This window comes from Schistocerca serialis, chromosome 4, assembly GCF_023864345.2.
Source record: "Schistocerca serialis cubense isolate TAMUIC-IGC-003099 chromosome 4, iqSchSeri2.2, whole genome shotgun sequence".
Lineage (NCBI taxonomy): Eukaryota > Metazoa > Arthropoda > Insecta > Orthoptera > Acrididae > Schistocerca > Schistocerca serialis.
The window spans coordinates 854,675,425-854,698,709 of record NC_064641.1 but is presented as its reverse complement, the minus strand read 5'-3'; the positions used below and the strand labels follow the sequence as shown (position 1 = coordinate 854,698,709).

At 45.4% G+C, this 23,285-nt stretch overlaps 1 protein-coding gene and 2 non-coding genes across 3 annotated transcripts in view; 2 read left to right on the top strand and 1 right to left on the bottom strand.

Annotated features, from left to right (window-relative positions):
* The window catches only part of LOC126473488 (uncharacterized), a 378,095-nt gene that overhangs the window by 230,253 nt on the left and 124,557 nt on the right, over positions 1 to 23,285 (bottom strand). The gene's annotated exons all lie outside the window — the stretch shown is intronic.
* Trnav-cac (transfer RNA valine (anticodon CAC)) lies at positions 2,804 to 2,876 on the top strand. Its single transcript has one exon. It is a non-coding gene; the product is annotated as a tRNA-Val (tRNA).
* Trnav-aac (transfer RNA valine (anticodon AAC)) lies at positions 3,035 to 3,107 on the top strand. The gene has a single exon. It is a non-coding gene; the product is annotated as a tRNA-Val (tRNA).

The window sequence follows — 23,285 nt, the reverse complement described above, 5'->3', positions numbered from 1 at the left end:
TTTGTCTTTTGTAGAAAGTGGTGTTGTAGGTTTGCCATTATCGGTACAGCACACTTGTGTTTCGTTTTCTTTGACTGTTTTTGTTTGCGCACCTGAAAATGAGTGTTTGTAACAAAGAGAAGCTAATTTGTGCCTTTGAATTTTAAGTCAGAAGCTCTGAAACTACCTGACAAAGAAGAAACAATAAAAAATTGCTCTCGAATACGGTGCCGACGTAGTTAGTGTTGGTGACTGGCGAAGCAAGCGACTTAAATTGGAACAGCTTTTTTTCTAGGAAACGCTCTGAAGAATCTGTCAGTCGAAAGATCTGAGTGTGATAAAAACGACTGAGGTGTTGTTCATATGATTTATTCTGTTCGACGTTTTATTTTTTTTTCCCACATAAATGTTGATAGTCTGATCATCGCCGGCCGAAGTGGCCGTGCGGTTAAAGGTGCTGCAGTCTGGAACCGCAAGACCGCTACGGTAGCAGGTTCGAATCCTGCCTCGGGCATGGATGTTTGTGATGTCCTTAGGCTAGTTAGGTTTAACTAGTTCTAATTTCTAGGGGACTAATAACCTCAGCAGTTTAGTCCCATAGTGCTCAGAGCCATTTGAACCATTTTCTGATCATCACTTAACATTTCCGGGCTGAGATGCCGTGGTCCATATATCAGACTTTCCCCTGACGTTTCGCCTTCGACTGCGGAAGGCATCCTCCGAGGACAATCGGCGAACTGCAACGAGAGCACGAGTGAGCGCCGTATATATAAGCCATCCAGAGGGCGCCGCGGTCAATCACGTGTCGTCGGCTGTGCTATGATCTCTGATATTGCCAACTTTCTCAACTGAAACTAATCCGACTGTCAGGCTGTTGCAATGTTGACATCCGTATCTTATCCAGCTTAATGCCTTTCTCTTTTCTATTAAAATTATTGCAGTGTTTGGCAGTCTCAGTGGCCTCTCTGTACATTCGCGCATAATAATGCGACGTCTTTGCTATGACGGTCGTCTCACTAAACTTTATTTCATGGTCACCTTCCTGATTGACAGCGGCGCTCTCTGGATAGCTTATATATACGGCGCTCACTCGAGCTCTCGTTGCAGTTCGCCGATTGTCCTCTGAGGATGGTTTCCGCAGTCGAAGGCGAAACGTCAGGGGAGAGTCTTATGTTTGGACCACGGCATCTCAGCCCGGAAATGATAAGTGATGACAACATCTGCCGTGAAAGCCTTCATTCTATGTAATTAGTCTGAGTTTTCAACAGTTCGAGGTGGTCTCGGTCCCGTTCACCTCGAATTATCGAGACCCAACCGTACGTACCAAATGGTGGAGTAGCGATTAAGACATGGAATGATTTGGGTGTGCGGGGGTTCAAATCCCCACCAATCCATCGACATTTAAGTTTTCTAAGGCTAGGAAGGCTCCTTTGGAAAGGCCACGTCGATTTCCTTCCCTAACGCGGGCCTGTGCCCCATCTCTAATTACGTAACTGTTGACGGGACGTTAAACCCCAATTTTCTTAAATTTTTTAAAATAACTTCGCCGAATCTGAAACAGGATGTAGTTAATGAAGACTGTCAAGCATCCTTCTCGAAATTTTACCTCGCTACCTCATCTATAAACCCTTTCCCCTCGTCCGATTTCCTACGAACACAAACACAGGTTTTGGGAGCTAATTGGGGCACATGGTTCTTCTTTCCTTCAAGATATGGCGAAACATGTAGCGAATTATCTCTGCCGCACATCAGTTTGTGTAAAACGTACGGCGGCTACCTGTTCGTATTAGCAACAAAGGCCCCAGCGGGCACCTCTGCACGGAGGAAAAGGAAAATTCCTAATAAGGCCAGCAGACCGTGACTCAGGGCTGCTCTCTTTCTCTCTCAGCATCTAAGGCTGCAGGTGCAGATTAGATGCTGGCTCGGCGCCCGCCGGGGCACGAGGCGCCCGTGCTTTCCTCATAGCAATCGGCCGCGTGGCGTGCCAACGAGCGATGCCTTCGCCCGCCCCTCCCTGGCCGTAGAACCGGTTAACACGCAGCGCCGCTGGGACGCCGTCTACCGGGAATACGCTACCTCACCCAACTCGCGCCGTCTCAATAATACCCAGAAATAATTATGGCAGCGTGTGATTCAGATCTTACGTTCACGCTAAAACACCTTACGTGACGCGTGTTTACCTCATTAAAGCGCGGACTATGCCTTACGGTATGCAGTCCAGTTCCGGGAGAACAGCGACGCGCAATTTTGCGCTGGCAGCGGACTTCACGAGGAATGACGATGTAGTAACAGACACCGCGACTGTCGCATCCAACGAATTCACTGTCGGCAAAAGCCTTCGCTTGCAGTTAGTTTATGGTAACGCAGACTCTCGCGAAATGATCGGTGTACAACTCACCGCCAACGGCATTACGCAATGTTGAGCCTGAAGGGTCGTTGGTGTGGCTGCGCTATTCAAGCAGTTTTACGCACATTTAGGCAAACGTCGATTTTCATCATTCCCCAGTCACACACACATGACTCGGGCCGCTATGCAACTCTAATTCACATTACTGTGAGTTATCTGCAAGTAACGCTGGGCTCGCACTGCCTGCTGCTAAGAAAGTGATTGTTTTTGCTGATATGACTTGCAATAACGACTGAGCGAAACGCCGCTATCTCGTTCGGGATGCTACGGCAGACACCCTCTCGAACACCCCGAAGACTAGAGCCCTCGGTTGTGACGGGTTTCACGCTGTCAAAAGAACTATGGTGTGTGCATGCGCGGACGAGAGGAAGGCTGAGGCGTCTTTGAGAGCACAAGGATGGACTCATCGCGTCCGTCGTTTCCGTAGTGTAGCGGTTATCACGTCTGCTTCACACGCAGAAGGTCCCCGGTTCGATCCCGGGCGGGAACAGTATTTTTCTGCCTATGTCGCATTTTACTCCCGTGAGCCACGTCATGTATGGATCTGCTCCATGTACCTTCGATACGCAAGTGCTGCATTTACTGAATTTTTAAATTACGATGGCAATCTTGTTACAAGTTCTCTGTGAAGTAAGGATTACAGCAGCAGTTTCCGTGGTGTAGCAGTTATCACGTCTGCCTAACACGCAGAAGGTCCCCGGTTCGATTCCGGGCGGAAACACTTTCTCATCATTTTATACAAGACATACCGACAAGCATTTGCTACGATCTGTACCGAAACCTTCGTAATCACCTTCATACGTCGGACCAGAGGGGTCAGTTGCTTACAGCAAATATTAAATTCATTTTATACTGACGGGCAGCTTTTTGCGCTGACTCAGCCACCGACGTGCGACCAGTTTGCACAAAACGCTAGGGCTCGTCTGGGATTTGAACGCGGGACATCCTGCAATGCCAAAACAGTATAAATTTCTTTCATTTCGCGTCTGTGGTCACAAACGTGTAGGTCTTCAGGCCACCGGTTTCTGTCAGCAATGACCATCTTCAGATCTCGGCACTGATTTGTTGCTTCAGTTTACAGAAATTTATTCTACATTTTCGGGTCACTGTTCCATTCGCGACCGCGTCGCAGCTTATTAAATTAGTGCCATTTCTGGCTTACGAAGCCGGCAGGAGTGGCCGAGCGGTTCTAGGCGCTAGTCTGGGACCGCGCGACTGCTACGGTCGCAGGTTTGAATCCTGCCTCGGGCATGGATGTGTGTGTGATGTCCTTAGGTTAGTTAGGTTTAAGTAGTTCTAAGTTCTAGGGGACTGATGACCTCAGATGTTAAGTTCCATAGTGCTCAGAGCCATTTGAACCAATTTTTTTTTTTTTTTTTTTTTTTTTTTTTGCTTACGAAAGAGTCAAAAGGCTCTGTAAACGGAAGTAACAAATCGGTAACGAGATCTGAATATGGTCGCTGCTGGCCGAAACCGGTAGTCTGAGAACCTACAAGTTTGTGACCGCAGACGTGAAGTGAAAGAAATTTACATTTTGCGTCACTATTCCTTTCGCGACCATGTCGCAGCTACTGAAGTCAAAAGAGTAACTGGCAGGTGTGAAAATAAAATCTTGCAGAAGGTGTTTCAATCCCTTCCAGCGTAACAAAGTAGAAACGAGATAGATAGCTACGAAAGTTAAGCAAGAGTAACGAAATTTTGTCCAATTAAATAACGCGATGCTGCGGAAATTAGACTGAGAAATCTGACATTAAAAGCAGTATGAGTTTCACTATTTCGGCTGCAAAATAACTGAAGATTGTCGAAGTTGATATGATATAAAAGGCAGATTGCCAATAGCAAAATCGTTTCTGATAATGAGAAATTTATACACGTTTAATACAAATTTATGTATTAGGAAGCCCTTTCTGACATAACTTGCTGGAGTGTCACCTGATACGGAAGTGAAACGCAGACGATAGATAATAGGGACAAGTAAAACGTTCAAGCTTTTGGAATGTGGTGCTACACAAGAATGCTGAAATTAGATGGGTGAATCGTATAAGAGCTGAAGAGGACTGAATCCAATCGGCCAGAAAAGAAATTATTGGCAAAGCTTGACTAAAAGAAGGGACCGGTTGACAAAACGTATACCAAGCCATTAAAAAAGTGGTAGGTGAAGGCTTGACTACACACGTTCAAATGGATGTAGGTTGCCGTAGTTATTTAGAGCTGAAGAGGCTTGCACACGGAGTGCCACATCGGAGCAGTCTTACGACTGGAGACAAAAACAAAGGGAGCGTGGTATAGGAACCATCATCTCCAGTAACTGCTGAAAAGCTCTCTCTACCCACCCAAAACACTGTGACGCGGAAATACGCTAGTAATATGAGTCCGCACACTTAGTTCTAAACCACTAGCAGTCACCGCAAGAGTTGTGCGGTGCGTCACGGAAAAGTTTCCTAAAATCCACAGAGCGCTCGTTCGCAGTAGAGTCCAGCAACACATACTGTGCCACGCACGTCTCGCGAAATGATTACGTCGAGAAAACGAGATAACTTACAGGTCGTTCTTCCCACGCATCTTTCGCAAATGGATCAAGGCAACGGGAAAATGATTCTCAGAAGTACCCTCCGCCAGATATGCAGCAGTGACGTCCCCGTTCTTTTCTTGGTGCGCCCGTCCAACCCGAAGCAACTCCAGGCAGCGCCAGACAGGCTCAAAGAAATTTCCACGGTCCGCTGGCTGCCCACGCCTCGTCCTGCCTGGAACCCGCGGTCAGCTGGCGCGGTTTGGAACTCTGGCGTCACACCAAAGAACTCAGTCTGCGGCACAACCCAAGCCACTCTCTTTATACAGATCTTATTTCACGAAGACTCGGAACCTACTGCTTCATTTACGGGGAAGATGCAAATTTGCTATCGTTTCGTTAAACAGCAACTATATTTCAACAACTCTCATTACGACTCGACTAGTGAGGTAGAGGAAGTGCACAATTCAGAGCTGTAGATAGCCTTTGCGAAACTATGCATAGACGAACTGTTCTAGAAAAAGGAAGAGAAAAACGAATGTCGTTTTTCAGTCTTCGTCGTGTGATCTCACGCGCCAAACGCGTAATGAAGGCGTTACAGAATTTCAGTTGGATGTCATTAACACCTGCAACACCGTCAAATATCTCCCTTAAATGGGGTACAAGACACGCAGAGTGGTTTTATACTGAAACTCCGCAACAGTGTGCCGGAACGGGATTCGAACCTGGCACTTTGCCGTTCACGGGCAAGTGCTCTACCGACTGAGCTATGCAAGCATGACTCACGACCGGCCTTCACAGCCTTACTTCCGCCAGTACCTCATCTGCAGAGTGAAAATTCGTTTTGGAAACAATCCCCCCACGCTATGCCTGCAATATCCTCCCTTGCTGAATGGTAATCTCGCAAGATATGCAGGAGAACTTATGCCAAGTATGAGAGGTAGGAATTGAATTATGACACATTGCATGTATAGCCACTAGCCAGACAGAAACTCTGTGGTTCAGAGTAGATCGAGAGAGGCTGCACTAATCCCCCTATTCGAATTCCGAAACTTGCCCTTCAGTCTTAAGACCGCTCACATATATTTGTACAGACGAGGCCTCTCCACTTTGGACAATGACATCGTTTATACTCTGTTTGAATCGGCTAACCACTTAACATTTACGCTTTTTCTTCTTTTGATTATCTTATCTCCTGTCTTCACAGGGTCTGTATATTATTCTCGATTTGGCAATGCCAAGGGTAGTGTGTGACCGGATACCTTCACGTCGCCACCTTTTTCCTCCCCAGGACCGATTTTGTGTACGCCACATGTCTGTGTCTATTAGTCGACCACAGTATCATTGCACATGGGAGTGAGGGTCCTTCGGTCGGCTTATCGCAAGTTTGTGTTGTGATATTTCATGTGAAACACTTGATAGTATATGTACAACTGTCTTGAAATCTTTGGCAGTGCGATGCATTTTCCTTGATCATCACCGTACTTGCTTACTGTAACGTCATCGCGTGTTTCCGAGAACGGTCCGCGCGACGCGAAGTGCAATAATATCGTGGCCGGCTAACACTATTATCCGTGCGAAAATATGAGAACGTTTTCGAGATGTTTGCGAATCGTGTAAGTGACGGGGCATGCGCGTTACCAGCTACGTATTCGCCTCGTCGGATGTGGGAAACCAGCTAGAAAGTCTCACACAGGCCGCCCCGCACAGTGGCTCTCGCTGTTAATTCAACAAGCGGAGCCGGCCGCGGTGACCGAGCGGTTCTACGCGCTACAGTCCGGAACCGCGCGACTGCTACGGTCGCAAGTTCGAATCCTGCCTCGGGCATGGATGCGTGTGATGTCCTTGCGTTAGTTAGGTTTAAGTAGTTCTAAGTTTTAGGGGACTGATGCCCTCAGAAGTTATGTCCCATAGTGCTCAGAGCCATTTGAACCATTTAACACGCGGATCCGAGTCGTGGCCGTATGACCTTCCCGCCGCCATCCGGACGGGTCCCACTGTAGCATTCACATATTTACGATTAACTTGGGAACAGTACCAACATACTCTTACATTCCGCTAAATTGTGTCGACTCTGGTTCAGCACCTAAAACTATCTAGAAACCCAAAGACAGGCAAGTATTAACACAGAACAAAATGGGCAACGGCGGAAAAGGTTAAATGGACAGAGTGTACTTACTGAAGTGTATTATGTACAAAGAATCGATATTATCGTTAGCTTAAAAGTATTGTCTGAACAAAAATACCTCCAACTGAAGCTCATTATATACTGAAGAACGAAAGAAACTTGTACACCAGCCTAATTTCGTGTACGGCCGCCACAAGCACGCGGATGTGTCGCAACACATGGCATCGACTCGACTATGTGTAAGTCCTGGCGGGAATTGACACCATGAAACCTGCAGGACTGTCCATAAGTCCGTACGAGGAGGTTGCAAGGCATCCCAGATATGCTCAATAATTGTGTTCCTGGAGCAATTCTGGTCGTGTGAGATGTCGCATTCAAAAATGTGTGTGAAATCTTATGGGACTCAACTGCTAACGTCATCAGTCCCTAAGCTTACACACTACTTAACCTAAATTACCCTGAGGACAAACACACACACCCATGCCCGAGGGAGGACTCGAACCTCCATCACTCGCGGCGGATGTCGCATTGTCCTGCTGGAATTGCTCATGTCCGTCGGAAGGCACTGTGGACATGGATGGATGCAGGCTGTCAGCCAGGATGCTTACGTTCGTGTCACCTATCAGAGTCATTTCTAGACGTATCATGGGTCCCATATCACTCCAACTGCACACATTCCACACCATTACAGAGCCTCCACCAGCCTGAACAGTGCCCAGCTGACACGCAGGGTCCATGGATTCATGATGTTGTCTCCATACGTCCATCTACTTGATACAATTTTAAACGAGACTCGTCCCACTAGGCAACATGTTTCCAGTCATCAACAGTCCAATGTCGGTGTCGACGGGCCCAGGCTAGGCGTTGAAGCTTTGTGTCATGCACTCATCAAGGGCACACGAGTGGGCCTTAGGCTCCAAAAGCCCATATTGATGATGTTTCGTTGAATGGTTCGCACACGGAGACTTGGTGATAGCCCAGCACTTACATCTGCAGCAATTTGCGGAAAGGTTGGACTTCTGTCACGTTGAACGATTCTCTTCAGTCGTCGTTGGTCCCGTTCTTTTAGGATCCGGCCGCAGCGATGTCCGAGACTTGATTATGTACCGGATTCGTGATATTGACGATACACTCGTGAGATGGTCGTACTGGAAAATCCCCATTTCATCGCTACTTCGGAGATTCTGTGTCCCATCGCTCGTGCGTCGACTATAGCTAGACGTTCAAACTCACTGATAGCCTGCCATTGTAGCTGCGCCAGACGTATTCTGCCTGTTTACGTATCTCTGTATTTGAATACGCATGCCTATACCAGTTTGTTTTGTTCTTCAGTGGATATGTCCTTTCTTTAGACATTTTTTCGCAGTCTTCTGCCATTTAGAATATTTAAGGTAATAAATGATCTTATGTTTTAATTTCATAATCAAATGTAATATTATTCTTATGCTTAAAATTGCTACAATCCCACACGGCTTACAAATGTATTGCGGGGAGTGAAGAAGGAAAAAATCACAGGTCTGTTGTTAATTACGAGGTCTAGTTACTGTTTGGGCAAGTTGCAAGGTTGGTGTGCTGAGCGGGTAGGTAGAAATCGTGCAGTTTGTGAGAGCCGGAGCCGGCTGTACACCGAGAGCTATGCTGATGATGAGGGAAGATGAGGTGCTGACGGGTGTTGTGACCCGAAGGCAGAGTCGCGGACAGAAATAGGCGTGAGGGCAGTAACAACAGGGGGACAGATACGGGGACGGAGAGAGCAGACGGGTGACATTTGCGGCTATGCCCGGCACTCCGGCGCCGCCAGACACGCGGACCCCCTGGCGCTGTGCCCGCCCGGCAGGCAGGCGCCTCGGCCTCTGTCCGGGCTGCCCTTCCTGCACTCCTCTGTGCTCTAGGCTGCTCACACAGCCCGGCCACTACTCTACACCATCTGGTCCAAAGTATCCGGAAGCCCCAAAGCAATTTATTTACCGGTGTCACGATAGGCGCAAGCGTCAGTATTGAAAGACACGGGCAGTAACGTGTTCTCAGCATAGAATCGGTCGGTCATTCCGCTGGATGTCAATTAACTACACTACTGGCCATTGAAATTGCTATACGAAGAAGAAACGCAGATGATAAACAGGTATTCATTGGACAAATATATTATACTAGAACTGACATGTGATAACATTTTCACGCAATTTGGGTGCGTAGATCCTGAGAAATCAGTACCCAGAACAACCACCTCTGGCCGTAATAACGGCCTTGATACGCCTGGGCATTGAGTCAAACAGAGCTTGGATGGCGTGTACAGGTACAGCTGCCCATGCAGCTACAACACGATACCACAGTTCATCAAGAGTAGTGACTGGCGTATTGTGACGAGATAGTTGCTCGGCCACCGTTGACCAGACGTTTTCAATTGGTGAGAGATCTGGAGAATGTGCTGGCCAGGGCAGCAGTCGAACATTTTCTGTATCCAGAAAGGCCCGTACAGGACCTGCAACATGCGGCCGTGCATTAGCCTGCTGAAACGTAGGGTTTCGCAGGGATCGAATGAAGGGTAGAGCCACGGGTCGTAACACATCTGTAATGTAACGTGCACTGTTCAGAGCGCCGTCAATGCGAACAAGAGGTGACCGAGACGTGTAACCAATGGCACCCCATACCATCTCGCTGGGTGATACGCCAGTATGGCGATGACGAATACACCCTTCCAATGTGCATTCACCGCGATGTCGCCAAACACGGATGCGACCATCCTGATGCTGTGAACAGAACCTGGATTCATCCGAAAAAATGACGTTTTGCCATCCGTGCATCCAGGTTCGTCCTTCAGTACACCATCGCTGGCGCTCCTGTTTGTGATGCAGCGTCAAGGGTAACCGCAGCCATGGTCTCCGAGTTGATATTCCATGATGCTGCAACCGTCGTCGAACTGTTCGTGCAGATGGTTGTTGTCTTGCAAACGTCCCCATCTGTTGACTCAGGGATCGAGACGTGGCTGCACGATCCGTTACAGACATGCGGATAAGATGCCTGTCATCTCGACTGCTAGTGATACGATACCGTTGGGATCCAGCACGGCGTTCCGTATTACCCTTCTGAACCCACCGATTCCATATTTTGCTAACATTCATTGGATCTCGACCAACGCGAGCAGCAATGTCGCGATACGATAAACCGCAATCGCGATAGGCTACAATCCGACCTTTATCAAAGTCGGAAACGTGATGGTACGCATTTCTCCTCCTTACACGAGGCATCACAACAACGTTTCACCAAGCGACGCCGGTCAACTGCTGTTTGTGTATGAGAAATCTGTTGGAAACTTTCCTCATGTCGGCACGTTGTAGGTGTCACCACCGGCGCCAGCCTTGTGTGAATGCTCTGGAAAGCTAATGATTTGCATAACACAGCATCTTCTTCCTGTCGGTTTAGTTTCGCGTCTGTAGCACGTCATCTTCGTGGTGTAGCAATTTTAATGGCCAGTAGTGTAATTCCACTAAGGGCCTTTGAACCCTTCTAAAGCTACACGAGCCGACTGTCGGTTATGGCAAGGTGAAGAGGAAGTGCGAAGGAGCAACCACAGCTGAACCAATACCAAGCAGATATCAAGTACTGGCGGACAGGAACTGCCGAGCACTGTGGAGGGTGGTTGCAGGAGAATAATTCGTGAGTTCCAATGCACTACCGGCAGGCCGGTTGGCAAACTGATTTTGCTTCGGGAGTTAAAAAGAATGGGGTACTACAGTGGAGCATAAACCACTGATTTCGGTAGCCAATGCTGCGCTAAGTGCGAAACAGTGTAAACAGAGACGCCACGAAATTGTGGATGACTGGAAACGAGTGATTAACCACGCTATACCTAGTGAACACCCGATAGAAAGGCCGAGTTTGACGAATGCCTGGAGAACTTTACCTGCCATTATGTTTAATGCCAACAGTAAGTACGGAGAAAGTGGAGTTACTGTATGGAAGTGTTACCCGTGGTTAGGGAATGGTTCCCTTAAAGCTCTTAATACGAGGGTAATCCCAAAACTAAAGACTCCTATTTTTTTATAAGTACATAGAGCTGTTTATTTCTACAATGGTTAACATCAGTTTACAGCTTGAACATTTAGTATTTTTCAACATAATCATTATTTCTGTCGATGCATTTTTGTAGACGATGTAGCAGTTTTTGTATGCCCATGTCATGCCAGCTCGGCGCCATGCTCTTCAGAAAGTTATGAACTCCTTCTTTCACCTCGGCATCGGAGCTGAATCGCAATCCGGCAAAATGTTGTTTTAACCTAGGGAACAGGTGATAGTCACTGGGCGCCAAGTCAGGACTACAGGGTGAGTGGGTGATTATGTTCCACTGAAACTGTTGCAGGAGAGCAACGATTTGCCGAGCGATGTGTGGGCGAGCGTTGTCATGGAGAATGTGTACACCCTTGCTCAACATTCCTCTTCTCCGGTTCCGAATTGCCCGTTTGAGTTTTTTCAGAGTCTCACAGTACCTGTCAGCGTTAATTGAGGTCCCAGCGATTCAGCTCCGACGACGAGGTGAAAGAAGAGGTTCGTAACTTACGAACAGCATGGCGGCGAGGTGGCATGACATGGACATACAAAAACTGCCACAGCGTCTACAAAAATGCATCGACAGAAATGGTGATTATGTCGAAAAATAGCTAAATGTTCAGGCTGTACACTGATGTAAACCATTGCAGAAATAAACAGGTCTATGTACTTACAAAAAAAATAGGACACCTTACTTTTGGGATTACCCTCGTAAAACGCTATATGTGGAAGAATATGAAGAGACTATACAGCAGTGTGTACGGAGTACAGTAGAGGAACAGTTCGGGGGAAGATGCTTCTTTGTATCAGCATGACAATGCATCCTATCATTGAGGCTATGGTATGTGGACAGTAACACTCCTGAAATGGACTGGCCTGCCCAGAGTCGCGACCTGAAGGCAACGGAGCACCTCTGGGATTACTCAGGGTGTCGACTTCGCTCCAGACCCCCACTGTCCAACATCGCAACTCCGTCTGGTTTCGACTCTTGAGAAACAACGGGCTGCCACTCCTCCACAGACATTCGGACACCTCACTGAAACTGTCCCCATCAAAGTTCAAGGCGAAAGGCAGACTAACCCCACAATGTCCACTGATAGGTGTCCGAATACTTTTTTGGGACAACACTCAGCATGTCAGTTGCACTTGGTATCGCTCGTATTCTCGCCTCCTCATAGGACACTGGCGCACAACACACAATCACCGATCTGACACTGTTTTATATTTATGTCATTATCGTTGATTAAACCATCCCTGGTTTCTTTCTGTCTCTAGTATTTTGCACTCTCCATACTTCCTTTGGCCAAACCAGCTGCCTCGTTTTGGCTTATCTATCAGCAACGATTTTGGTTTTCTGCTCTCTTGCAGTCACGTTACATGTTCTTTCCATTTGTTCCTGTACTTCCACTATTTTTTGACGGACATTAAATATGTCTCCACTTCTGTTCCTATCGAATAATTTGCAGCCAGCTACTGCTATCCAGAAATCTCATATCTGTACTTAACGTCATTTTGATCAACGTCAGTCAGTGCTCAATATTCACCTTACTTACAACAACGCTGGTACTGCCATTACTTTACACAGCTTAGCCCATGTATCTGTTCCACTACTTTTAAAAATGCCTTCTGATTGCGCCACATAGCAACTGGATTTTTCGTCACATCATTTGAGAAGCATGTAATTTCGCAGCCAAAATAAAGAAATTTGTTAACGTGCCCTACTGTTTCGTTACTAATGACTATTTTAGTTCCAACTTGTCCCTAACCATAAATAACGTCACTACCCACTTGCTACTTCCACAAGAAGGTCCAGTGAACTTTGTGGATCGTATTCAGTTCCAGCTAAAATCACTTGGTCGTCTGCAAAAAGCAACGTATCTGGAGTCGTGTTTTTCATCTTTTTTTTTCCTTTGGGCTCACTGAAGTACGTTTCAAACTTTCGCGATACCCCTACATGTGATTTTTTTCCCTACAAGCAAAAAAGCAAACACAGGAACTACATCTTTTTTTATTATTATTATGCATATAATCACGATAATGATGAGCAATTTCTTAGTCGAAGATAAAGTTTGGCGGTAAATTTTCTTATGTTCTTGATACTGTATCTGCGGAAGATTAAAAGACCTAAAAAATCTCGCGCCACGTCTGACATGTATGCCTGGTTGAGAAATGCTGATCTAGACTAGCGTTATTTGCTTTTTAAGTGACGTAGTAATAAATTTCGCCATTCGTTTACGAAATCGTCGACATATAAATTAAATAGATTATGTGATAAAACGCACCCTTCTCAAAACCCTCTGGTTATTTTAGCTAGCGCATTCCATTTAAAAATCTGATATAAATCTGATCACATACACGTTATATTATGCTTACTAAATTCTGCCGAACGTCCTTCTCTAGGAAGACTTGAAATAATTTTGTTCTGTTTACCATATAAAGTGCTTTGTCGCTCAATAAAAGCGACATAAGCACATAACTTCTCAATGCTTTGGCACCCGTTTTTAAACAACTGTTGATTCCTGAAACTACTCAGTAATTGCAGGATATCTGAGAAGAGCTGTGGCAAGTCTGTTGCAGCGGCGGTGTATCTAATGCACCGCCATCCAGTATGACACTAGCGATGGCCGCACATCGTCGTGACTACCAGGCGGCATCCTTGGTTCAGACTCCTGCGCCATCGTCAGCCGTCCGACGTCATCGCATCTCATCTCATGACCGGAGGAAACCTTCATAGGCCAAGAGCTACCTGTAGACGGCCTTGTTCTAGTTGGCATCTGGTTCTACTAACATCTCTTCTTTATTCTGGCTGTCTGCTGCATTCCTGGTTTACGTTTTCGATTAAACGCCAACTTCTCTTGTCGTCAGGGTATACGTTAAATTTCCTTACGTGGAAGTGTGGATCGGTGGCTCACTGGTGAAATGTCAGGTTCCGGAGTTCGACCCCAGTTCTGTAACTTCTGTCGCCTCTGGCAATGTTCGTTAGTATGGAAAACGCCGTGGTTAGGAGTTCAAGTTAAACTGAAGGTCCTCCACATCTGGTTAGGTGAGTCAATTCAAAGGTCATAGGAAGTCAATGGGATACCACCTCCACTAGGACCGTGCGTAATCAGGCTGAGCACTGCATCCCGTTACTACGTCGAACTCTCGGCATATTCTGAATACTGCTACTGGTATCTGGTTCTTCCACTGAGGATTGTATCTTACAACGTGCTCAGGTTGTATCTAGCATTAACACCCGACACCTGTATAGCCGATTTTGTTACATAAACGGTGTTCCTTCAGCAGAACAATTAAAACGATCTAAGGACGTAGTGGCGTAATAAATATGAACGCACAGTAATTTATTTCAGCCTAACATTTCAAAACTTTTATAGTCTGCTCCAAATACCGAGAAAAGATATAACTGAATTCTGTACATCTGCGCTACTATACGTGAGCTAGAGGTCGCAGCAGCTCGTAGTCCCGCCAGCTGGTGACGCCGCCACGTCCTGAACTACCAACACTGGCCTATTTACCACACTGGCAAAAAGACGTCTGCTATCTGCAGTTAGGACTTCGCTAATCGTGTAGCGCATGCGCAGGGGACACTTTCCTCTTATCGCGCCCCTCGCCATGCTGGCAGCGGACGTCTTGCACGGCGACCACAGTACATCTAAAACACTGTTAAACAAGCAAAATCCAGAATGGAACGTAACAGTATTATGAAAAGCATAGTTGCTACTCATCATATAAAAGTGATGCTGAGTCGCAGATAGGCACAAAAAAAAACTGACAAAGTGAGCTTTCGGCCAACAAGGCCTTCATCAAAAATAGACAACGTACTTTCACACATCCGCTCACGCAAAAGCAGCTCACGTAACACATGACCAGTCGCTGGCTGCTGAGGCAAGTGCGGCCGACGAAGGCCTTGTCGGCCGAAAACCCGGAAACTCGCTTTCTGAAAGACTTTCAGTTGTGCCTATCTGCGGCTCACCATCTCCGCTATATGGTAACTACCCCTTATTGTTAAGCTGAGTTTACACTTGTGCGCCGTGTGGCTGTAGCCTGCCTCACACGCAGGTAGAGGCACGCTGACAGATGCATGCCTCTTCCTGAACATGTGCGTGCGAGTGATTACATTCACATCTGTGTTCACACTGGGCGCCTCTGCTTCCGTGTAGGGCAAGCAAGAGCTGCACGGCGGCGAGCCTCATGGCGCACAGGTGTAATCGCTGCTCCAGTATCACCTAACAGACGGATGCTTTCTCTATACATAGACGTGCCAAAAAAAGTAATTCCACCTCGTCTACGCTACTTTCGGGTATCTTCGAATGAGGTAGGGGACTTAGTAACAACAGAATATTCGAGGAAGACGGGGAGATGTGGGGGGGGTGGGGGTGGGGGAGGAGGAGGAAGGAAGGAAGGAAGGAAGAAAAGCATCCAAAAAAATGTGCTGTCAAACACGATTAATTAATTACTTTTCTAAGCCACGTTAGCGAAACCTTGTTTTTAAATGTGGCATACCTTTCGAGTGTCTCCACGATGTCAGAGTCTAGTTTAATGTAATTCTAGCAAAAATGCCTGGTGTTTCCTTTTCGGAGAATTAGTTGCACCTAGGTAGCAAACCCTCTGTGTGACGGAGCGTTTGCTGCACGACCCACTTGTTGCATGTGGTAGCGCCTTAAGTTTAATCCTTCCCCTTATTGGGGATCTGAACAGCTGGGAGCCTGCCAGCCTGAGGGAATGATCCGTGTCGGAAAAGGCGAGATAAATGAGATTAATGAATGCCCTCTCCTCCGTTGTAAGCCTGTTTCGCCGTCACACAGTGGCTGTGTACCCAAGTCGGATCACGTGCGCAACATGGCACTGATTTCATTGAAGGTCATCCTCTCAGGCACACTGCACAACGCGGCGAAAGCAGCAAATCCGTCCAAAGTCAAGCCTGGAATCTGACTGTTTCGTAACCTTGAAAACGAAACGCACGTTGCTTATTCGTCTCGGGTCAAGCACGGGCAAAGCACAATGCGAGCGCGCTCGAGACACAGGATGCAAAGGCAATGAAAATACGCCACAAATGGCAGACAAGTCTAAATGTCTGGCCGCCGCCTCAGTGTGATTACAACTACACGCAAACCACGAAAATATATCATCTGAAATAATGAAAATAGCTCGCGTATAAAATCTGTCTTTATCTGTAGCTATAGAATAAAAATATTCGAACAACAGTAACATTAATTCGGCACTGAAGAGCTGTATTTGCTTCAACGTATAGCATACGTGTTGTCTTACACGCTACCAACAACATTATTACTGTCTTTGTGTGTCCGGAATATTGAATTTAAGGTCTTCACTCAAAATAAAGACAGTAATTCTAGTCATCAATTAATGTCTACTAGAGAAGCGTAACACAAACTCACAAAGAAAGCCTCAGGAACTGCAGAACTGCATTGTTATCAAAAGTTACCGAATAAAAACGTACAGCAAGCGAGCTCAATAACTGGAAAATGTCCGAAAAGTACAAAAACGTCCATTTCAATTCTTGGATAAAAATTAGCATATTGAGTCAGTAACGACGATCTCCGAATCATGCATAAGATCTCTAGCAGATTGTTTCAAATCCTTGGAACTACAGAGCAGTGCATTACTTAATTTTAAGAAAGCAATACCGTCAACGACGAGGTTTTCAGCTACCGCACCGAAGTTCGGATTGAGAATGGATGTCGGCCGCGTCCTCTTCGAGGATGCCATCCCGGTTATTTCCCGAAAGTGAATTAGGTAAATTACGAAAAACCTGGATGACTGGACAAGGTTCTGAACACTGGAATGCTACTACTGCTTCCTAACCAGTGCGGGACGTAGCTCGGTTACTGGATTATGGAAGCCTGCCGCAACATAGATATGCACCGATGTGATTTGCAGTTACTACAGTTTGACGGCCAACTACACTAATCGCTCAGCCACCGAAGTCCTGGCAGTATCGCTGCCAATGCTGTTCACAGCCCAGTTCGCATGCGAACTACTCCCGAAAATACAGTAATTTTTTCCGATTTTAAAGATTTCTGCTTATTTTATACTGCGTTATCTATTTACATAAAAATGTTCGTTTGTGCAAAATTTGATCTCCGAAAGTTTTTGCTTTGAAATTTTGAAACTGCTGCATTCGAGTATGAGCGAGTTTTTATACACCTATTTTTCAAATGTATTTAACATATAAATATGTAATATATAAAGGGGAAACGTTATTATCAAACATTTCTAAAAGCTCTTGAGCGATTTACTTTAATTTTTCACGGTACACTCTACCGAACATTAGGACAGACATATGCTATATATTTTTAATATATAAATATATATTCATATATACAATAGTGAAAAGTTGTTAGCAACAGGAAAGTTGTATTTATGGCTTATCGGCCCATGATTAGCATACTACTACAGAATCTGAATAAGCAATAACAATAAACAATGCTCAAGGTCAAAGAGAGAGGGAAACAAGAGATGGACAGAGGGGTTGAGGAAATGGAGATAGAAAGCGGAAGGAGGGGAGACAGAGGGGGGGAAGGAGAAGATGGACAGAGAAGTAGTGAAAAGAGGGGTTAGGAGGAGATGGGGAGAGAGAAGATCGACAGAGAGGAGGAGGGGGATGAGGATGAGGAGGAGGAGGAGGGGAAGAGATGGACAAAGATAGGTGAAGGAGGAGGTGGACAGGCAGGGTGAGAAGGAGATTAGGCTGTATAGCCAATTCTCATACACGTTAGAAACATGTGCATACTCTTTTCTTTCTTTTCCATTTAACCAAAACCAGCCACAGCAGCGAATGGTCGGGAACAACCAGTTCATAACACAATGAACACTTTACCAAATAAATTGTCCTTCAGTTACAATCGGACACACTCGGTACTTAATTTTGCTTTCTTTAACCTTTCAGTTACTAAATTACGAGACGTTGTCTTAGAGTCTAAGATGAACTACGCCGAATTATGTCGGTTAATCGTTATTGCGATTGCTTCTCGAACCAGAATGGTAACGTTATGACACACTTAGGATTAGAAATGGATGTATTTATAGTAGCGACTAAGGCAACGCTGCGGTTAAGACAGTTGTCTGATATTCGAGACAATGGCGGTTGAAATACCCATCCCGCGTACCCGATGCAGGTTTTAAATGATTTCATTAAATCGCGTAAGGTATCATATATGACTTGTGGATGCTTTGACAGGGCAAGGCGAATTTTCTTTACTGTCCTTGCACCAATGCGAGCTTGTACCTGGTCTGTAAGGACCTCATAACTAAACTCTGGTCTTCCTATTTTTTGTTTTTAAATATAAAAAGGTCGTCGCTCGAGTACCAGTAGCTTCACGAAAGAAAGGGAGGGGGAGAAAGGACCGAGGCAAGGCGTGTAAAAAAAAAAAAAAAAGGAAACACGTGCCAAGTGAGGGGTGGAGCGACAGTTAGCGGTAATACATTTTGTATTACATTATTTGGGAGCACAGTTAAGCCGATACCCGCGCTCTTCGGTAGTCATAAAGCCGTCCACCGAGTGACACTTCGGCACAAAAACTGTTCCCCGCCGTAAAGAGAACGTGACTAGAAATAAAACCTCGCTCTTCGCGCAGTAAACTGCTGCTGCTACAGAAACGTAAAAAAGTGCCACGAGAATAAACTCTGAGAGGTAAGGTTGGGGGTGATTTACGCTGAATGAGGTCTTCTGGGCCTACTGGAACGCTGTAAACACGCATAAAGACTGCGACCTTCCATTCAGACGCCGTGCACTTAATTATAGGAGAGATTTGTGAGACATGCAGCCGCTACTCACAACACGGGACTCACTGTCCGAGCAGTGTGTTAAATTGAACGCCGGCTGCTCACGGAATGCAGGTTACGTTGACGACACACAAAACTCCGCCGAGACATGTGTAAATATGGACCACAGCAGGCAGCTAGCCCAAATGAGGAACCTCTGAGTGCTCTACTTGGAGTAAGCTAATTATATCTTCCGTATTTTCAACTCTAGCGGGTCTTTGTATCATATAAATTAACCTTAGATTCCTTGGCAAAATGCACTATTTCGTATGAACATCGATAGAATCTTATTCGGCACGAACTGGAGAATGAGCGCGACAGCTATTCGTCATCAGAACAAGCGATAGACCCCTGGAACAGCCAGTAGTAATCGGTCTGTGTAGTCCCCCATGGCTTCACGCAGGAAATGTTTATAAGGCTGATCAAATATTTCCTTTTTAAATAGCATTTAAATGTTGTTAACATTTTTCTGGTTCCAGTTCCGCCAAAGGTAATGAAAGTTAATTTGGTTTCCCCAACGTTTAAAACATGTTTACTTACATATATTATGTTCAATGCGTGGGATATCCTTGCGACTACGTTCCATAGAGCCGTGAGCAACTGGCAGCCGATACCGTTTTACCCTTATCATTCGTAGTTTCAACAATAATAGGAAACACCAATACAGAAACTAAGGAAGCAAAGTGAAGTTGATTACAGGAGTAAGAAGGACAAACGGAACGTCCCATCAATTGATCCACACCCTTACTGGCCATAATATACAAATTTTCACGTACCAAAAATGGATACATATACATACAAGATGTTAGAGAGAGGTCGAGATAATTTGTAAGTTAATATATATCCAAATCAGTGTGTTAGTTGTTTTATGTCTGCATCTAACGGTCTTTCCACAAACACACCATATAATTTACTATCTGATGTTTTGTGCGCGGTCGTAACTGTACTGCGATGTGGACTACACCTGATAGTACAGACTATCCATTTTGTGTCGTTCCACGACAATTTTCGCACGCGCAGAACTGGATGGTTGTACATATGGCAACTGTTTCTTCTTTTTCGTGTATCCGTTACTGTTGGTACTTCAACTTTATCGAAAACTATGGAGACCGAGGCCCAGCTCCGTCCTTTTCCAATGAGTAACATATTGCCAAAATTCTGTATGAAGCCCACGATTGGTGGCCTCCCTTAGTTAGCCAGTTACACATCAAATCTAACAATCAACAAGTTTAAAATTAGGAAATCTAGGGTTAATCTATCCGACCCTTATTCTGTGACATGTGTGATGCAGGACTCCAACATGAAAAATATGCTTCCGTTCCAACAAGGTGCGAGAACTGTCCTTCACCTGTAGCGAAGGATCGACCTTTCGAAACACCTGTTAAGTTGGATTCAGGGAAGTACCAGTTGGCCCATACCGAAATAGTGTTGATTACAGTAACTCTGACCAATGAAACACTTTGCACATCTACGTGCCGTTATACTGAATTATTCAGTCCATGCGGATGCAACTGCCACAACCGAGATCACTGTCATCTCACCGTCTCCGCGCATAATTGTGACTATCCTGATGTAAAAGTGCACGAAACCTGAAGGAGTAGTCAACTTCCTTGACGACGTTAAACGACACCCTACGTCAAGTTACATAAAGCAAATAGTATGATTTAACAGATCAGGCTTGCCTATCATTGTTATAATGACATTGGAACAAATGTTACAATTTCACTACGTAAGTGAAGCGCGTCAATTAGAACATTCTGGGATGACAGTACTATACGTAACTGCAATGTTCCGCTACATTTATCATCATGTCGAACCAAAATTAAAAAGTGAAGAAAGAGAGACTCTTCATGCGGCAGGAAATGTCTTTCGCACTCCTATCGATATATATGGAGTAGCTCTAACCTGAACCAGTAAGTGGAAATACCGAGTTTCGTTTCCAGTTTTTAAACGGTGCGGCGAGTTGCAGATTACGAGTGTGCCGTCATCTGTAGACGCTTACTGAGGAGCCAGCAGCCAGAAAGAGAGAGAATCACAAACTTTCACCTGACTCTTGCTCGTGCCACAGCTTTTCGTCATATCAGATGAAGCTGCCGTTTTCCCGACCAAACACGTTTCCGCACGTACGAGGTCACCAGATGAACAAGGAGATAGTTCGACTCATTCCTGTTCTTAGGCGTGAAGATTGATGAGACTGGGTTCTTAAATATTCGTTATGTGGGCAATAAAAAAGTTAATTCACGGAGCATTGTCTGCGCTGTCACAGTCACCTGCTGTTAGTTGGACCTTCTATCTCTCTTCTATAATTCCAAACTGGTAAGGCCCATACACAAACGAACAATACTTAAGGGTCTTTGGTAATAGTGGACGATTTATATTCCCCTAAGAGTCTTCTACTGCATCTCTGCCACGATAGAACATGAATTAAGACTTCAGGGAATAGCTTTCCATAGTACTTCAAGAAGCTGTAGACGACAAGAATTGTAGGGGAAAACAGAGATTGGGACACGTCCAACAAATAATTGAGGATGTAGGTCGCAAGTGGAGCTCTGAGATGGATAGGCTGCCACAGGGGAGGAATTTGTGGCAGACAGCAAGTAAGCAGCTGGAAGAAGAAAGTTCACAGTGATTTGCCGTTAGTAGTCCAATCATTCGGGTATCTTGTCTAAATGATTCAGTAATTCGTTCTGATGCTCTTTTACTTCACTGGACGCTAAGTGACGGCATCATCTGCAGACAATCTCACAGCAGCTGACAAAGTATCCTACACCGTTTATATAGATCAAGAGCTGCAAAACGCCTGTTCACACGGAACCCCACATATACTTTGGTTTCGCTAGATAAGCTCTCGTCAATAACCTAGTCATGGAACCTTTCCGGCCTGAAAACATGAATACAGTCGCACGGCTGAGATGCCATTCCACGGACAGACAATCTACATTAGTAAACGGATAAAACTATCACCCAGTGACCGATCCCACTTGCAGGTTGCCGATCTAGCGACTTCGATGGGCAACAATAATTTGAATTTCTCTACTCTACATAATGGTTGACCGAATTTAAAAATCTGAAGTGCTGCCATAATCTACACATTAAAAGGTACAGGGTGGCAATTATTGAACTATTTGAAAAATCTTAAATTAGTTAGAAACTATGGCGTGTACACACTTTATTCAACATGTAAACGACATTACAGATATTAGGATTTAGGTTATGGCACGTTCGTTATGCCTACCATCCTTGGCGATGATGTGGCACAGACGAATAGCGAAATTCTACATGACCCGGTGTTGGTAAATCGAGGCAGTCTACGACCTTCTCAATGGCTGTTTTGTGCTCAGAAATCGTTTTGGGGTTATTGCTTGTGTTTAATATAGCCCCACGAAAAGGAGTCGCATATGTTCAGATCCGGAGAACAAGGCGGCGAATCGAGGCCCATGCCATTGGCTTTTGGGTACCCCAGAGCCAGAATGCGGTCCCCAAATTGCTCCTCTAGGATATCAAACACTGTCTTGCTTCGATGCGGTCCAGCTCCGTCTTGCATGAACCATATCTTGTCGGAATCAGGGTCATTTTGGATAATGGGGATGAAACCGTCTTCGAAAACCTTCACGTACCGTTAGGTAGTCACCGTGCCATCAAGGAATACCGTACAGATTTTTCCGTGACTGGACATTGCACACCACACTGTCATCTGCTGAGGGTGAAGAGAATTCTCGTTCGCGAAATGTGGATTATCAGTCCCCCAAATGCGCCAATTTTGCTTATTAACGAAGCCATCCAAATGAAAGTCGCTAAGCCAAACAAGCGTGTACGCATGCACATAATAATTCTCGTCATGTCTTCCGGCCAACCGTGTAGTTTGAACGTCCTAACGGAAATCGTTCAGGTGTTGTGACGATTTTATTCCTCGTAGTTCAGTAATTGTCACCTTGTATAATATGACGTAGAAAGGGCAACACAATAAGTGAAGTATTACAGCTGGAAACTGTGCGTAAGAGTTGAGGCAGCTAACTCACGGCGCGGAAATCATAGGGACTACATTCAGCATCTGAGACAGAGTACTTAGCGAGAAACGTTAAACGTAACTTCAAATCTTTTCTCAACTTTTTCGTTATTGCATGGCTGAATAATCCGAAAGTAATCAAACCAACATACTTAGGGTTTTTCCTTTTCAAGTATAAAGACTGCACATACTTAAAGGAGTTAGGACGTCAAAAGGGCCGACTAGGGGCAGGAGAGGCACGACAGAGCATCTTAATTTCCACCGTCTATACTTTTACAAACAAATTCATAAAACTTTGCCAGAATGACCAAGAAGATTCAGGATTCACACTCCCATCAGCGGAAATTCAAAAAGATAACCAAGTAACATTTTTTTTACATGTAAAATTTCATCATTTTTTTTCACTTACTATTGGCTGTATTTGTTGCTA